The following is a 12,936-nucleotide window of genomic DNA, read 5'->3' on the forward strand; positions in this document are numbered from 1 at the left end:
TATATTGACCTCGCTGTCTCTGATCATCATGCCATCTTTTTCTCTGTTACTGTTCTCCCGCCCAGTGTCAGGTGTATCATCGCATACAGGAACATAAAGTCTCTCGCAAGTCACTGGGCTTGGCTTGACCTCTGACCCTCCAGAGCACAATGTGGAAGGGCACGCTACGGTTCTGTGTTGTCTCTGTGCCTTGACTCTGTGGTCCCTTTAAAATCACAACAAATCCAAAATCTCAAACTCCCATCTTCATCCTGCTCTCAATTCCCAATATGAAGGCCTTTGGTTTGGGTTAAATGCACCTTCATCCACAGAAACTATACAAAAAAAACCTAGTTTATAGGTGTTATTAATGAATATGCTCAAGGCTGAAACTTCCCCTCATGTTTGCTTTCCTGTCTCAAAGTGTTCTGTTTACTGAACTTTTAAAACATTCGTTTTCACTTCATTAAAAAAAATGTATGCGTGTCCTTAATTTAAATAGATGGAATGTATTAATATAGCACTTTGCTCATCTCATCCATGATGGCTGACACTAGAATCTCGTGGCCAAGATTCCAGCTCAAGTTATGAAAGCTCAAAAGGATTTAGACAAATACAAACCCTGATCTCAAAATAAAACAAAGACACTTGCCACATGTTGAGGAAAAAAGACATGATGAGTCTTTGTCAGCGCTGTGGTGAAAATCGCCTGAAATGCATTTGTTTTCCGGCACATTTCTTCACTCTTCTTCCAGAGAATAACGGTTTACATTTAAATGCGTCATAGCGATACAGACATTACAAAATCCTTCAAACTTAGATTAAATCACATGATTGTAACAAAACAGTGTCTCCTGCTATGAAGAAAAAAAGTAAGGTGTGTTGACTGTACTGTCTTTTGCTCTGTCCAGTTCACCAGTCGCTATATGTGGTGTACATAGTTACGCCACATATAGTCTTCTCTGTCATTTCCATTTCTAAAGGATAGAAGTTATTAACAATCATTCAAGATCAGGTCTCTGGATAGATCAGACCTTGTGAAAATATGAGTTTCTTTTGTCTGATGCTTGGTGACATACATGTACATCCTAAACGTAATTATTTGTAATCACCAAGATTATTAACTGAAACTAAAACCAGAGGTGAAACAGCATTTAGTTAAGTAAATTGAAATAAAGTAAAATAACTAAAAACTAAAAAAAAAGTAGGAAATATTTCCTTCAAGTATCACAACTTCCTCGATGAAGCATTGATAGACACGATGTTGTGAGACTGGATGTTTACAAGTCTGCGATTCGACTGCTTTTAAAAGGTTCACTGTTTTTATTGTAATACCTGTGCTTATTTTCTTTTGCCTCTGACATATCCTCCAAACATTAATAATTAAAGTTATAAGGCGAGTAAACACGTGAGTTTAAGAAAATACCATTAGCCAATGATACGTTTAGGGGAAAACATGATATAGCTCTGCGTCCAGCTGGTGAGCTGTCCAGAGTGACCTGTCCCCCGCCTTTTGCCCCATGGTAGCTGGGAAGCTGATAAGCATAAGTGAGAGCAAATGGATGGATGGATGGATGGATGTATGGTTGGACACATAAACACATAAGCACTCCTGCATTTGCTCAATTAGGTGGGGATTTGATATATTATCAATCAATCAATCAATGAATCACAAAAGAAGGGTAAAGCCAACCAGTTCAAAAAAGATGACTGAAAACTAAATAAACTAACTGTAAGAGTTAGTATTAAATTTGTTCCCCTAGGTTGTTTTCTTAAGAAGAGAAAACTCAGTTTGTTGGAGCAGGGCATGTCTGTTCATGTTGCTGAGTAAATATGATACCCTAAGCTGAAGTGTCTTAACAGCAGAGAATGAGGCACTGTGTGTTCCTTCATTCTGCCGTTGTGCTCTGACACCATAAAACAGAGTCAAACTAAACGCCACAGACATCTACAGTGGATCAAAGACAGCAGGGTGGTACGTATAGATAGACTTGTTTTAGCCCATGTAGTAGCTCTCTGTGCTTGGCTTTTATCTGATTCCTCTCATGTAAAAAACATTGATTTTCATGCAGGTTAAAATGATGGCTTTCTTATTTACTGAATGGAGACATGTTACTGCCTTGGTTTCTATTTTCTGGCTAGCTGCAGCAGAAGGTAAGTCTTTGTTTTGAGTTTTGAACAGTGCTTAAAAATAAGTCCTCACGGGAACTTTTTTTTTTTTTTAAGATAAGATAAGACTTTATTGATCCCACAACGGGGAAATTTTTGCGTCACCTCAGCTCAAGTACAGATATATGAAGGAAATACAAAAATACAATTAAGTACAATCAATGAAAAAAAGTAAGATAATACACTATATACAATGGTAGCATACACAGTATGTGATTATGGATATAGTTGGAAACAGGGAAGACATAAACTATATAGCTTGGAAGGTCATGGAAGGTCCATTATGCATGAAACAGTATAAAGACAGTATAAAAGCCTTCCACCTCCAACTGAGGTAGTAAACTTTACTCCATAATATTTGTCTCTAAGTCAGTTTCCTGTATTTCTGGTAAACTATACCAAACTGGTCTTCTTGCCAGTGAATACAATAAAAATGACCCAATAACTGAGGACGGTATTTATCAAAGGTGTGATCAACCTAATCCCATTCATGCTGTTGATATTGCGGAAAATACTTTCCTGGCATATGGAGGCATTTTGATAACCATGTCTGGGAGAAGAAGAGCATCATCTGCAGATTAGCAACTAACTTGACGGCTGACAGTTTTTACGATGTCCTGTAAAATCTGGATCGTAACATTATGTGTAGCATCCTTGGAAGTATAAGTGAATGCAACTTTTCTGCAGAGCCTCAAATAAATAAACTAAGTGTAAAATTGTGTCTCTGGGACATCAGCCGAGTACATTTTTGTGATCTAATATCAACATAAAGTCTCTATCGTGCCTTTTAGTGACAATAATGAATATGTTAGGTTTCAGATGAACGAGATTCGAATGCAGGATTCAAAGAAAAACTCTATTCAGGTTGTCAGGAGTCCAGAACAGAAATCCAGAATGAGCCAAAACAAACATCAAGCAAGGATGGATACGCTGATGCTCTGACAAGGGCTGAAGAGAGACGACTATTTAAACACAATGAGGGCTAATCAGGGGAAGGGGACACAGCTGGAAGAAAACTAGACACAATATAGTCATAAAGACAAAACACAAGTGAAATTAAAAGTAAGATACACAAATGCACAAAGTAAAACAGAAAATACCAGGGGAATTTCACACAAAGATAAGAAACCTCAAGCAGAGAAGACCCAGGGGCAGACTAGACTTATAAACTGAAATGCAAGAAAAACACAAGAAACCAGATATAAATAACTCCAAGATTAGCAATTCAAAATAATGTAAAATATTAATAATATGAAAACTCAGCTTAATGATAAAAAATCAAAAACGAGAGCATGACATTTTATTTATTTATTTTTACAGTTTTTAGTGGGTGGATATTATCTGTTTCACATTATCGACTAACAATTAATAAATTCAAATTTTAAAAAATGAGAATGAGACGAGAGAAACACCCTTCAGCCATGTTATGAGTGTTGATGTTTGTCCATCAGAGGGCACTCAGCAACGTCCCTGTTAGCAGTACATGAGCGCAAGTAAATAAGTTAATACACAAAGGAAATGTTTGGAGAGTCTGTGTCTGAAAAGAAAAAGAATTACTGAATGACAAATCACCAAAAATCAGTATTTGGAACAGCTAAAAGACAATTAAAAACTATTAATAACAAAAATCAAAAGAATAAAGTAAATAAAACTAAAATTACCAGAAAAAAACCCACATTCTGTCATCCTGTGCACTCAGAGTCAGCAGCTGATTTATTAACTTAGCATCAAAACGAGGAAAATCCAGTTGTGTTTAGTAGCCATTCAACAACTCTATTCCTTCAGCTGCTTATTTTATAGTTTATAGTTTTTATTACTTTTAACAGGGACATGTAATAAAGAGGTATCTGTTCCTTATCTGTGCTAAGCTAAGCTAACAGCCTGCTGGTCTTAGCTATCCTGGTACAAACTTAAAACAAGAAAGTGGCTTAAATTGAGCATTTACAAAGTCACAATCCTAAATCTTGTTTCCAGGCAATACTTTGATACATTTTCCTGAAATCCAATTAAACTCTAATCCAGACAGTGAATTCCCACTGAAGACTATTTCTAGTAAATATTTTCATTATAAATAAGCACTCTTTTAAGGATGACAATTATTAACTAATTAAAACATTGCTCCTGTTAGCATATTGAGCTAAAACATGGTAAATGGTAAATGGCCTGTATTTATATAGCGCTAGTCCCTAAGGACCCCAAAGCGCTTTACATATCCAGTCATCCACCCATTCACACACACATTCACACACTGGCTAAAACATGACTAAAAACGTTCAAGTATGTAACTTGAACAACTGATAACACTATGTCCTCTCTCTCTCTTTGGTATTTCAGCCAACCAGAAAATAGAGTTGAAGACTTTGCCCAACATCACAGCACAGCTTGGACAAAATGTGACACTGACATGTGAAACCAACTTAGATTCATCAAGTATTAAGCACTTGTCCTGGTTATTTCCTAGTAAAAATCAATCTATGTGTCAATATGATTATGGAAACACTGTGCTTGAGAACAGATGTGAAGTAATAAATGGGACTTCACTCGTCCTGAAACTCATCAACGTAAGCCCAGCTGATCAGGGATCATACATGTGCAAGCTACGCTCCAAAGTGGGAACACGAGAAAGTAACTCTACTGTTACAGTCCAAGGTGAGCTCACTTTAAATAGGTGGTAACAAATTTGTGATTTCTTTTTATTCATTCTAAGAGCCTTTTGTCTTTACAGAGTCTTCCACAAGTTCTCCAGAGGACATCTCCACGACTCTCGGTCAACCGGAAACTCCTGGACCTCACAAAACAAGTTCAGGGTCAGGAAATTTGGTGCAGTCGATGTATATAATGGTGGGAATCATCATAGTGAATCTTATTATGTATTGTTAATGGAACAAAAGTGTCCATTTCAGAATTTTATATGACTCATTTTTAATGTGAACAGCTATAAGTTGCAGGTGGTCGTGCCCCGGAAGCTCAAAAAGAGAATTTTTGAAATTCTTAGCAAATCTTTATCTTGAGAGAAGGATTGTAAAATCACAGTTTTGCTTAAATCTGGACTAATGAAGTGCTGAATGTCTTCATTTAAAAAATCACAGCACTGATTGCTGAAAACTCCCCACTTGATGGCAGCACATCATTTTCTTTCCCTTGTCATGTGAAGCAGAGGCACAGTACACTTGAGCATTCGGCAGGAGCAGACTGAATAACTTTTATCACAAGTATCTAATTATTCCAGAAAACATGAACAGGTGAATTCACAGGCAGAAAAATCTCCACATTGCAGAAAATCCAGCTTCATTTTCACTCTTGTTTTACTGGCAGTTTGATGCTGACTGTGAAAAGGAAGGTTTGTATGTCACACCGCCACAGTCACATTTACTCAAATACTGCATAGAATTATTTGCTTGTCTGTTAAAAGTCATAATGTTATGTTATCATTTTTTATTTCCATATTACATTCAGCTCACAGTAAATGTGTAGTGATATGTACTCTAAGCTAATGTGCAGTGGATGATGTTGAGTCTTGCTTGGACACTGGATTTAGGGGGACTTGTATATAGGGTTGGAACTTTTTTAACATTTTTATTATACTACGCTTAAAAAAACGTGAAATGCTGTAAATGTGATGAACAATGTGTAAACCTTTTGAGAATAAAGCAACTAAACACCCCCCTGGTGCATTAGCATATTTGACTTGACATACCGTACACTCCGACTGTGGGTGTACATCTGCTGCTGCGACGCACGTGTTTGCTCTGCTATCGTGTGACTGCATGCGAGAGGTTTGTTTTGTCTTACGGGTTTCTCTGCTTGGTGGGAAAAGACAGAAAGAGCATTCTGTTTTCAAGCTTTTTATCTTAATTTCTTTTCTTCCTTCGACTTTTAGCACAAGAGCAGGAGTTTCCACTGGAATCGGATGAGTCTCAACAAATAACAAAAAGCCATTAACATAATATCAGCAGTCAGTGAGGAATGTTACATTCTGAGAAGTTACGTAAATAATAAAAAAAGTAAATATGCTTCACAAAAACTCTCAATCCCAGGGCAGATATGTCAAAATAATAAGAGCTGATGCTGAGCAGACACGCAGCACAGATTAGTTTCAGAGGGGAGAACACAGGCAAGAGATAAAAGGCTTACTTAAGATCAATGAGACAGCAAAGCAGGCAGTAGAACTTTTCAATAAGTGCGAGTGTGTGAACACGTGCGTGTGTCTGATCAGGTACTCAGCGAATACAATCTATAGCTTTCATTTACATCTAATTTTTCAATGGCACACTTTGGGAAATGCAAACACAGCTGTGGATCAGCATGCAGCAGCGCTGTGTGTTCTTTAATCTACAGACTGATTTTGTGGAAGGCTCACAGAGGCAGAGGGAGAGTAGCTTAGGGAAGAGCCGGAGTCAAAGGGAATGGTTTCATGGAAAAAAACCCAACAACAATTCTGATGAACGCAGATTAGTGTCAAACAAACTTTAAGCATGTAAACTGCCTTATGCACTTCTCGTGAACCAGTTAGGTGCTGGTGTGTGGGAAAAAACTTAAAACTGCTCTTTCAGAGGGGTGTTCAGGCTTCACCTCACGAAAATCACACAAATGATGTTGTTTTTGTGTGCGTGTGTGTGTTTGTTTTTATAATAGAGGTACAAAGAACAATGTGTTGTTCACTTAAAAAAGTTTTAATTTTTTATTTAATGTTAATGCTTTATATTTACCCGCTGTTATTATCAGGAACATTTATATGCAAATGTATGTTCTCAGTCAGGGGAAGCTTGCTGGCATTTAGGCTGAATGTCCAGATACACAGAAAATTATAAATGTCATGTGTAGGTGTGTGTTTGCAACACGCCGCAATCCACAAAGTCATGAATGATGATCATCAAGCGATAGATAGATAGATAGATAGATAGATAGATAGATAGATAGATAGATAGATAGATAGATAGATAGATAGATAGATAGATAGATAGATAGATCAAGCATTTAAAGCACTTTTTAGTCACAGTAATTTAACATAGTAACAGCAATAACTTACTATACTATTTTTAGTAGCAGTATATAAGTTGCTGCTGCTATAAACCAAACAGTTCCTACCGCTGCAGGTTCAAGTCACTGTCAGGCATCCACAGAGTGGTTTTCAGTGACTATCTTTTCTCTTTCTGAGAGCAGCAGTCACAGTAAATTGTTAGATTAAAAAACTGCAGGCGACATGCTGGACATCTCCAACTACTCAATGAAGTAACCACCATTCATGTGCACGTTCTTTGCACCCTGTTGTCTGCAAACTCATGTGGTGGGCAGCATAATATCGGATCACAGCTGCTTGCAGAATGAAAGGGAGGAAAAAGCCAGTGAAACAAATTTGCTTTTAGCAGCAGTGCTTACGGTCAGCTCCAGCAGACCTTTAGAAACTGTGAGATTACTCTTTGGGTTTGCAAAACACAAGAAGATTAATTTGATTGTCTCACTATCAGGTAGAACTCAGTTTCCATGGTGATGCAAAGGCACTCAAGTCATGAGAGAAGTATATTGCTATTTCTCTAATTCGTTCCTTTTCATCCTTTGCTGCAGATGAGTGAAGCCTTCTGAAAGCCCAGCAATTACATATGCTTGAAAAGCTCTTAAATTCAAGGAGCAGTATTTGAGCAAACAAAGGTGAAGCTCATACAAGTCTGGGCATTATTTGTAAGAGGATCAGTTACATTTACTTATACAAAGTCAGGTGTAGTTTAAGAGTCAGGCTGTACACAGTACAAGGATTATGGCTTTGTATAGGGTACTCTAAACTGTATTTTCTCGAACCTGTCGACGCTTGATCTTTTATTTTCACTTTCTTGCACTTTGCTGAAAACAATCGACAGCAGTGCAATTTAAACTTTATCACATAAAATAACACTAACGGTGGAGCTGTTTGATGGGAGGTTGACCTCTTTTTGAAATTAGTTCCCTTTCAGTGCAGTGGAGGTGAACCACCCCCTATTGATAAACATCCTTAGCTTTTCATTGGCTGGAAGTTTCACGTCTCTAAAGTACTTTGGGTCATCTTGTGTTGTTTAAATGTGCTAAAAGCTATAAATAAAATAGACATCACAGTCATCACACAAGAGTGTTCAACGTGTATGTTTGTGGCTTTTTTCATTTCCCAAATATAATATATTTAACACAATTTAGTGGGTTACAGACTGAACTTAGAAGATCGAAACACAGTATCGATCCTGCACTTGTATCGATCTAAAACCTATACCAGTGCTGATATTGATACCACTGATACTTGGATTGATCCATCTCCATCTACTGGGGCAAAAAAAAATGTGGCCCACATGAAACTACCAAAAGTTATAGTTCCTTATATATCCACTTGAGCCTGTCTCCTAAAGTGAGTGAATACGGAGTAATTACATCAACAATTAAGGGCCTGACGACTCTGAGTGACAAGTGTGTGCTGTTTCATCCTATTCGGCTGTACTAAAAGAACCTCTGTGGAGTCCGTTATTCAGTTTTCTCTGTAATTACTTTTTGTTTTAAGCCTGTTTTATGTTAGCTAAAATTAACATCCTTCAATAATATCTCTTTTTTCCTTGAATTATGGATGCACTTTACTAATCGAGCGAGCCACCTACGCTTGCGTTGACTTGACTGTCAACATGCTCGATAAAAGCTTTGTTCGTTTTTTACTTTAGCTGATGTCTGACTTGACTGTTAGTCATATTCAGTTATTCTAACAGCAATAAATATTCGAATGCTATTTTTAAAAACAAAAACAGATTGCAATAACAAATTACCAAAATAACTGTTTCCAAAGCATTCTTGTCAAATGTTACCTGTCAAATATTGTAGTGGATAGTATCTGATGTAGCAAATCTAAAAGAACTACACCCGTCAGTTTAATTCTAAAGTCATTAATAACTTGAACCAAAGCTGTTTTTTTTTTGGGGGGGGGTTCTTGTCAAGCCAAAAAAAGACTAGACTGATTTTGATCATGTTTGCTGTTGTAAGCAAAGTGGCCAGGTAACCTTCTCCCGGACTGCCTCGTTTTTTGGGGGTTTTGTTGTTGTTGTTGTTTGTTGGTTTTTTCAATAAAGAAACAGGAGATTAGAAACCAATCTGTAACACTAGCAGCCGGATGTAGGCTGGACTTCTTTACAAGTGGCTTTACAAAAGAGGATTCCAGCTAACAGGAGATTAAAGGTGTGGCAGAAAAATACCAGTTTATACTTACAGAGGTGTACTTACAGACGTTAGCTACATTTTCTAGCTATCTATCTAATAAGTTGTTACAAAGTTACTAAGTTGCTAAAGCTACAGCCCCATAGACAGAGGCTCCATCATTGTAAACATTAGCTGCTGATGTGTTGGTTATTTTTCAAAAATTTATCTAAATCATTCACAGTCAGCTTGTGTTATCATATATTAGCCCGATGTTGCTTCACCCTACGTCATAGGCACAGTCAGGGCTGCTTAGAGGTGCTGAAGTGACAACATTTGATGACATGACGATGGTCGCTGGACTGGTTGAACCCAGATCTGCGCCCACAGCCCCTCCTTTATCCTGATTCTTAGAATAGCACGCTTCTCCAGGAGCGTCAGTGGTGCATGTTATTTACTCTCTCCCAAGAGATCACAGACTGTTCACAATCACTCAAACGTTGTGGTATTTCTTAACATCTAAACATTACGCTTGAGCAAACCATTTGCATGGAACACGGAAGTCATGTACCTCCTAAAAACATATTTATTTTAGTTCTGACTGCATCAGCACCTGTCTCTCTACATCATCAGTCATGAAATATTGAAGGTATATTCAGACAGGTGGAAAATTAAAGTGCCAGATTTCAGGCCTGAATTTTCAAAACCGCAACAGTAAGACAACCAAATCTACAGTACTTTAAGTACTAATTAAATTACCTTTGCCTTTCGAATGCACAGAAATATCACAGTTCTCTATCTCAGACTCTATTTTGTTAACAGCTTTACGGTCCAGGATAGCGAAGGCGAGGTACACCATATATGAGTTGCCAGTCTATCATAGGACTAACGGAGTGTAAGACATCCTTTTCCTCATCTCCTCCCACGGCCAATTTAGAATCAACAATTAATCCATTTGTTCATTCACTGTGTGTTTGGACTGTGCAAGGAAACTGGAGCACCTAGGAAAAAACCCACGCAGGAACACGGAACATCCAAAGGTTGAAAAAAAAATGATGAGATGTTGAACTCCATTTAACTCCTCCAGTTTTAGGATAGTGATCATGAACCACTTTCATGGCTCATGGATACACTTGAAAACATTTTTACTGGGTCGTCATAGTTGCATAAGCAAACAGGTCTAGATGTACGCTGTTTTTAATGTGCATCAATTCAACTACAGAACAGAACATTTTAACTTTGGTGGCTAAAAAAAAATCCATTTGACGATGATTGCAGGTGATATTTTTTATGAGTCACGGTGGAAATTTTGACATAGAGGTGAACATAATGCATCATCAGTAAAATGCTTTCGCCTGCAATTAAAAAGATAAGTGGAGCACAGCTGCAGGGCACTTATTTTATGTAAACGGTGGTTGCTCAGGCTCCTCCCCTTTTTTCCGTCTGTGGAAGAATCCATAACTTACACTTGCTGCACAAATTACAGGCCTACAGAGAGCAATGCGGGGGGAAATGGCAACACCAGCAACATAACACAAACTCTAATAGCTATTCTGCGCATTGCGCGGGACTCATCCAGTGACATTAATTGGCTTGATCGGGGAACGGGAATGTGTTGCGTGTCTGTACAAGTGCACGCATAAAGTTTCTCTTCCTCTCAGAGTACTTCGTCTCCCTATTGCTTAAACTGTGTCTTCAAAATTGAGCACAAATCAAGGGTTCAAAATGTGTAAGGCAATGACCTTAATTTCAAAGATGAAAAAAAACCCATTACAACTGACTTTAAAAAATGTTGTTAAATCTTTGTGGAAACCAAAAACTGGAACGTTACTATACTTGTGGTGACCACCAGGCCTTATGGCGACAAAATGCCTGTGCCCTTGAGTTTAAAGGCATTTTTGAGACTCAAAATGTGGTTTTAGTGTCAGGGTTACAATTAGCTTATGGTTAGGGTTGGGCTAAAGGTTAGGGTTATTCATTCATTTTTGATAGTTAGGGTTAGGGTAAGTGGATAGGGAAAGCATTATGTCAATTAGATGTCCCCACTAAGATATGAAAACATAACTGTGTGTGTGTGTGTGTGTGTGTGTGTGTGTGTGTGTGTGTGTGTGTGTGTGTGTGTGTGTGTGCGTGTGTGTGTGTGTGTGTAAGAAGATATGTTCCTAAGACCACTCTGTATGAAAATGTGATTTTTTAAAGTATGCTAACTTTACTGTAAAACTTCATTTAGAATTTCAATTACTCGTCCTCCTATCTTTGTAAACACAGTACACTGCATATAATACACCTTGAAAGCATGTAAAATATAATTCAGGCAATTACTGTAGATAAATTATTTACCATTCAAGGAATTTGTACCTGCAGAGGTTTGAGGAAAACAAAACAGAATGGCAGCAATGCTAAAGTAAGCTGATGACCTTAAATGAACACACAGAATTCATTGTGTGATTCTGAGTCAGTCGGTCGACTGGTCACTGGTCACATTACTATCCATTATCTCGCTGCATTACACAGTCAAACAAAGCCTCGAGTCACGTGTCCTGGAACCCAAACACAGACTCCAACCACTACACCTTCTCAACGAGGTTCACGACACTCGAGAGTTTTCACACTTGTGCTTTGAAAACAGAGGGTCAGTGTGTGTATGTATGGGTGGGTGGGTGCTTTCCTGTGTGTTTGCAGAGTGCAGCCGGCAGCCCAGTGACATTAGGACCTAAACTGGAAAAATCAGCCAGAAGTTGAGAACAGCTGAACTGAGCGGTGAAGAGACACATGTCAATGTCTGTGTGCGCCATAGCATCAATCCCCAAGAGCTACACAGCTTTTAAAAAAGAAATGATTTTATAGATAGTAATCACTCAGTATGTGATTATATTTTCTTTTCATACACTCAGAAGTTTGATCTAATATTTTTTTTCTTTTTATCATGAGCAAACTTAATAAAATCGGAGATTTTTCCAATGGCACTTTGATTTCATGAAAACCTTTGACACTTTAAAACAGCACAACGGAAGCACTGAAGCATTTACAGAATTTGACCATTTTTTGCAGGTCCCCATCGTAAACAGAATAAACTATTCAACTGTGATGTTTACATTCAATGGCCACTTCATTAGGTACACCTGGGTTGGCTGCCTATATCTCCGTCAGTATAGAGCAAATAAGGTGCTGGAAAGATTCCTCAGAGATTTGGGTCCACATTGATATGATAGCATCACACAGTTAGTACAGATTTGCACATCCATGATTTGACTCTCCTGTTCTACCACAACTCACGGGTGCTGTAATTAATTGAGATCTGGTGACTGTGGAGACCACTAGCACTTTATATAGCCTCTGTAGAAATTATCCACACCCTCAATTATCTTAACTGCACTACTGTATAGCTCTGTGTAAATAATCATTCTGTACATACGATAATTTTTAACCCTACAACTGTTTACAACTTGCATAGTTCCCATTTCTGTATAACTGTATATCTCAGATTTCTGTAAAGTTATTTCATATTCTGTATAGTTTTTCATATTTATATCCTGTTCATATCCTGTACATAGCTTACAGCCTGTACATACTTATAGTTATAGAATATTCACAAAATACTTCATACCGTGTACCTTATAACATACCATAATAGACCCATTTCTGTAA

The 12,936-nt window shown here is 37.8% G+C and overlaps 1 long non-coding RNA gene across 1 annotated transcript; it reads left to right on the forward strand.

The window, feature by feature from the left end:
* Positions 1–1,827: 1,827 nt before the first annotated feature.
* On the forward strand, positions 1,828–5,812 carry LOC309705570. Its single transcript, XR_014276578.1, has 4 exons — positions 1,828–1,954; positions 2,052–2,133; positions 4,483–4,797; positions 4,874–5,812. It is a non-coding gene; the product is annotated as an uncharacterized lncRNA (long non-coding RNA).
* The last annotated feature ends 7,124 nt before the right edge of the window (positions 5,813–12,936 follow it).

Source organism: Aulonocara stuartgranti (assembly GCF_965226115.1).
Source record: "Aulonocara stuartgranti genome assembly, chromosome: 4".
NCBI lineage: Eukaryota > Metazoa > Chordata > Actinopteri > Cichliformes > Cichlidae > Aulonocara > Aulonocara stuartgranti.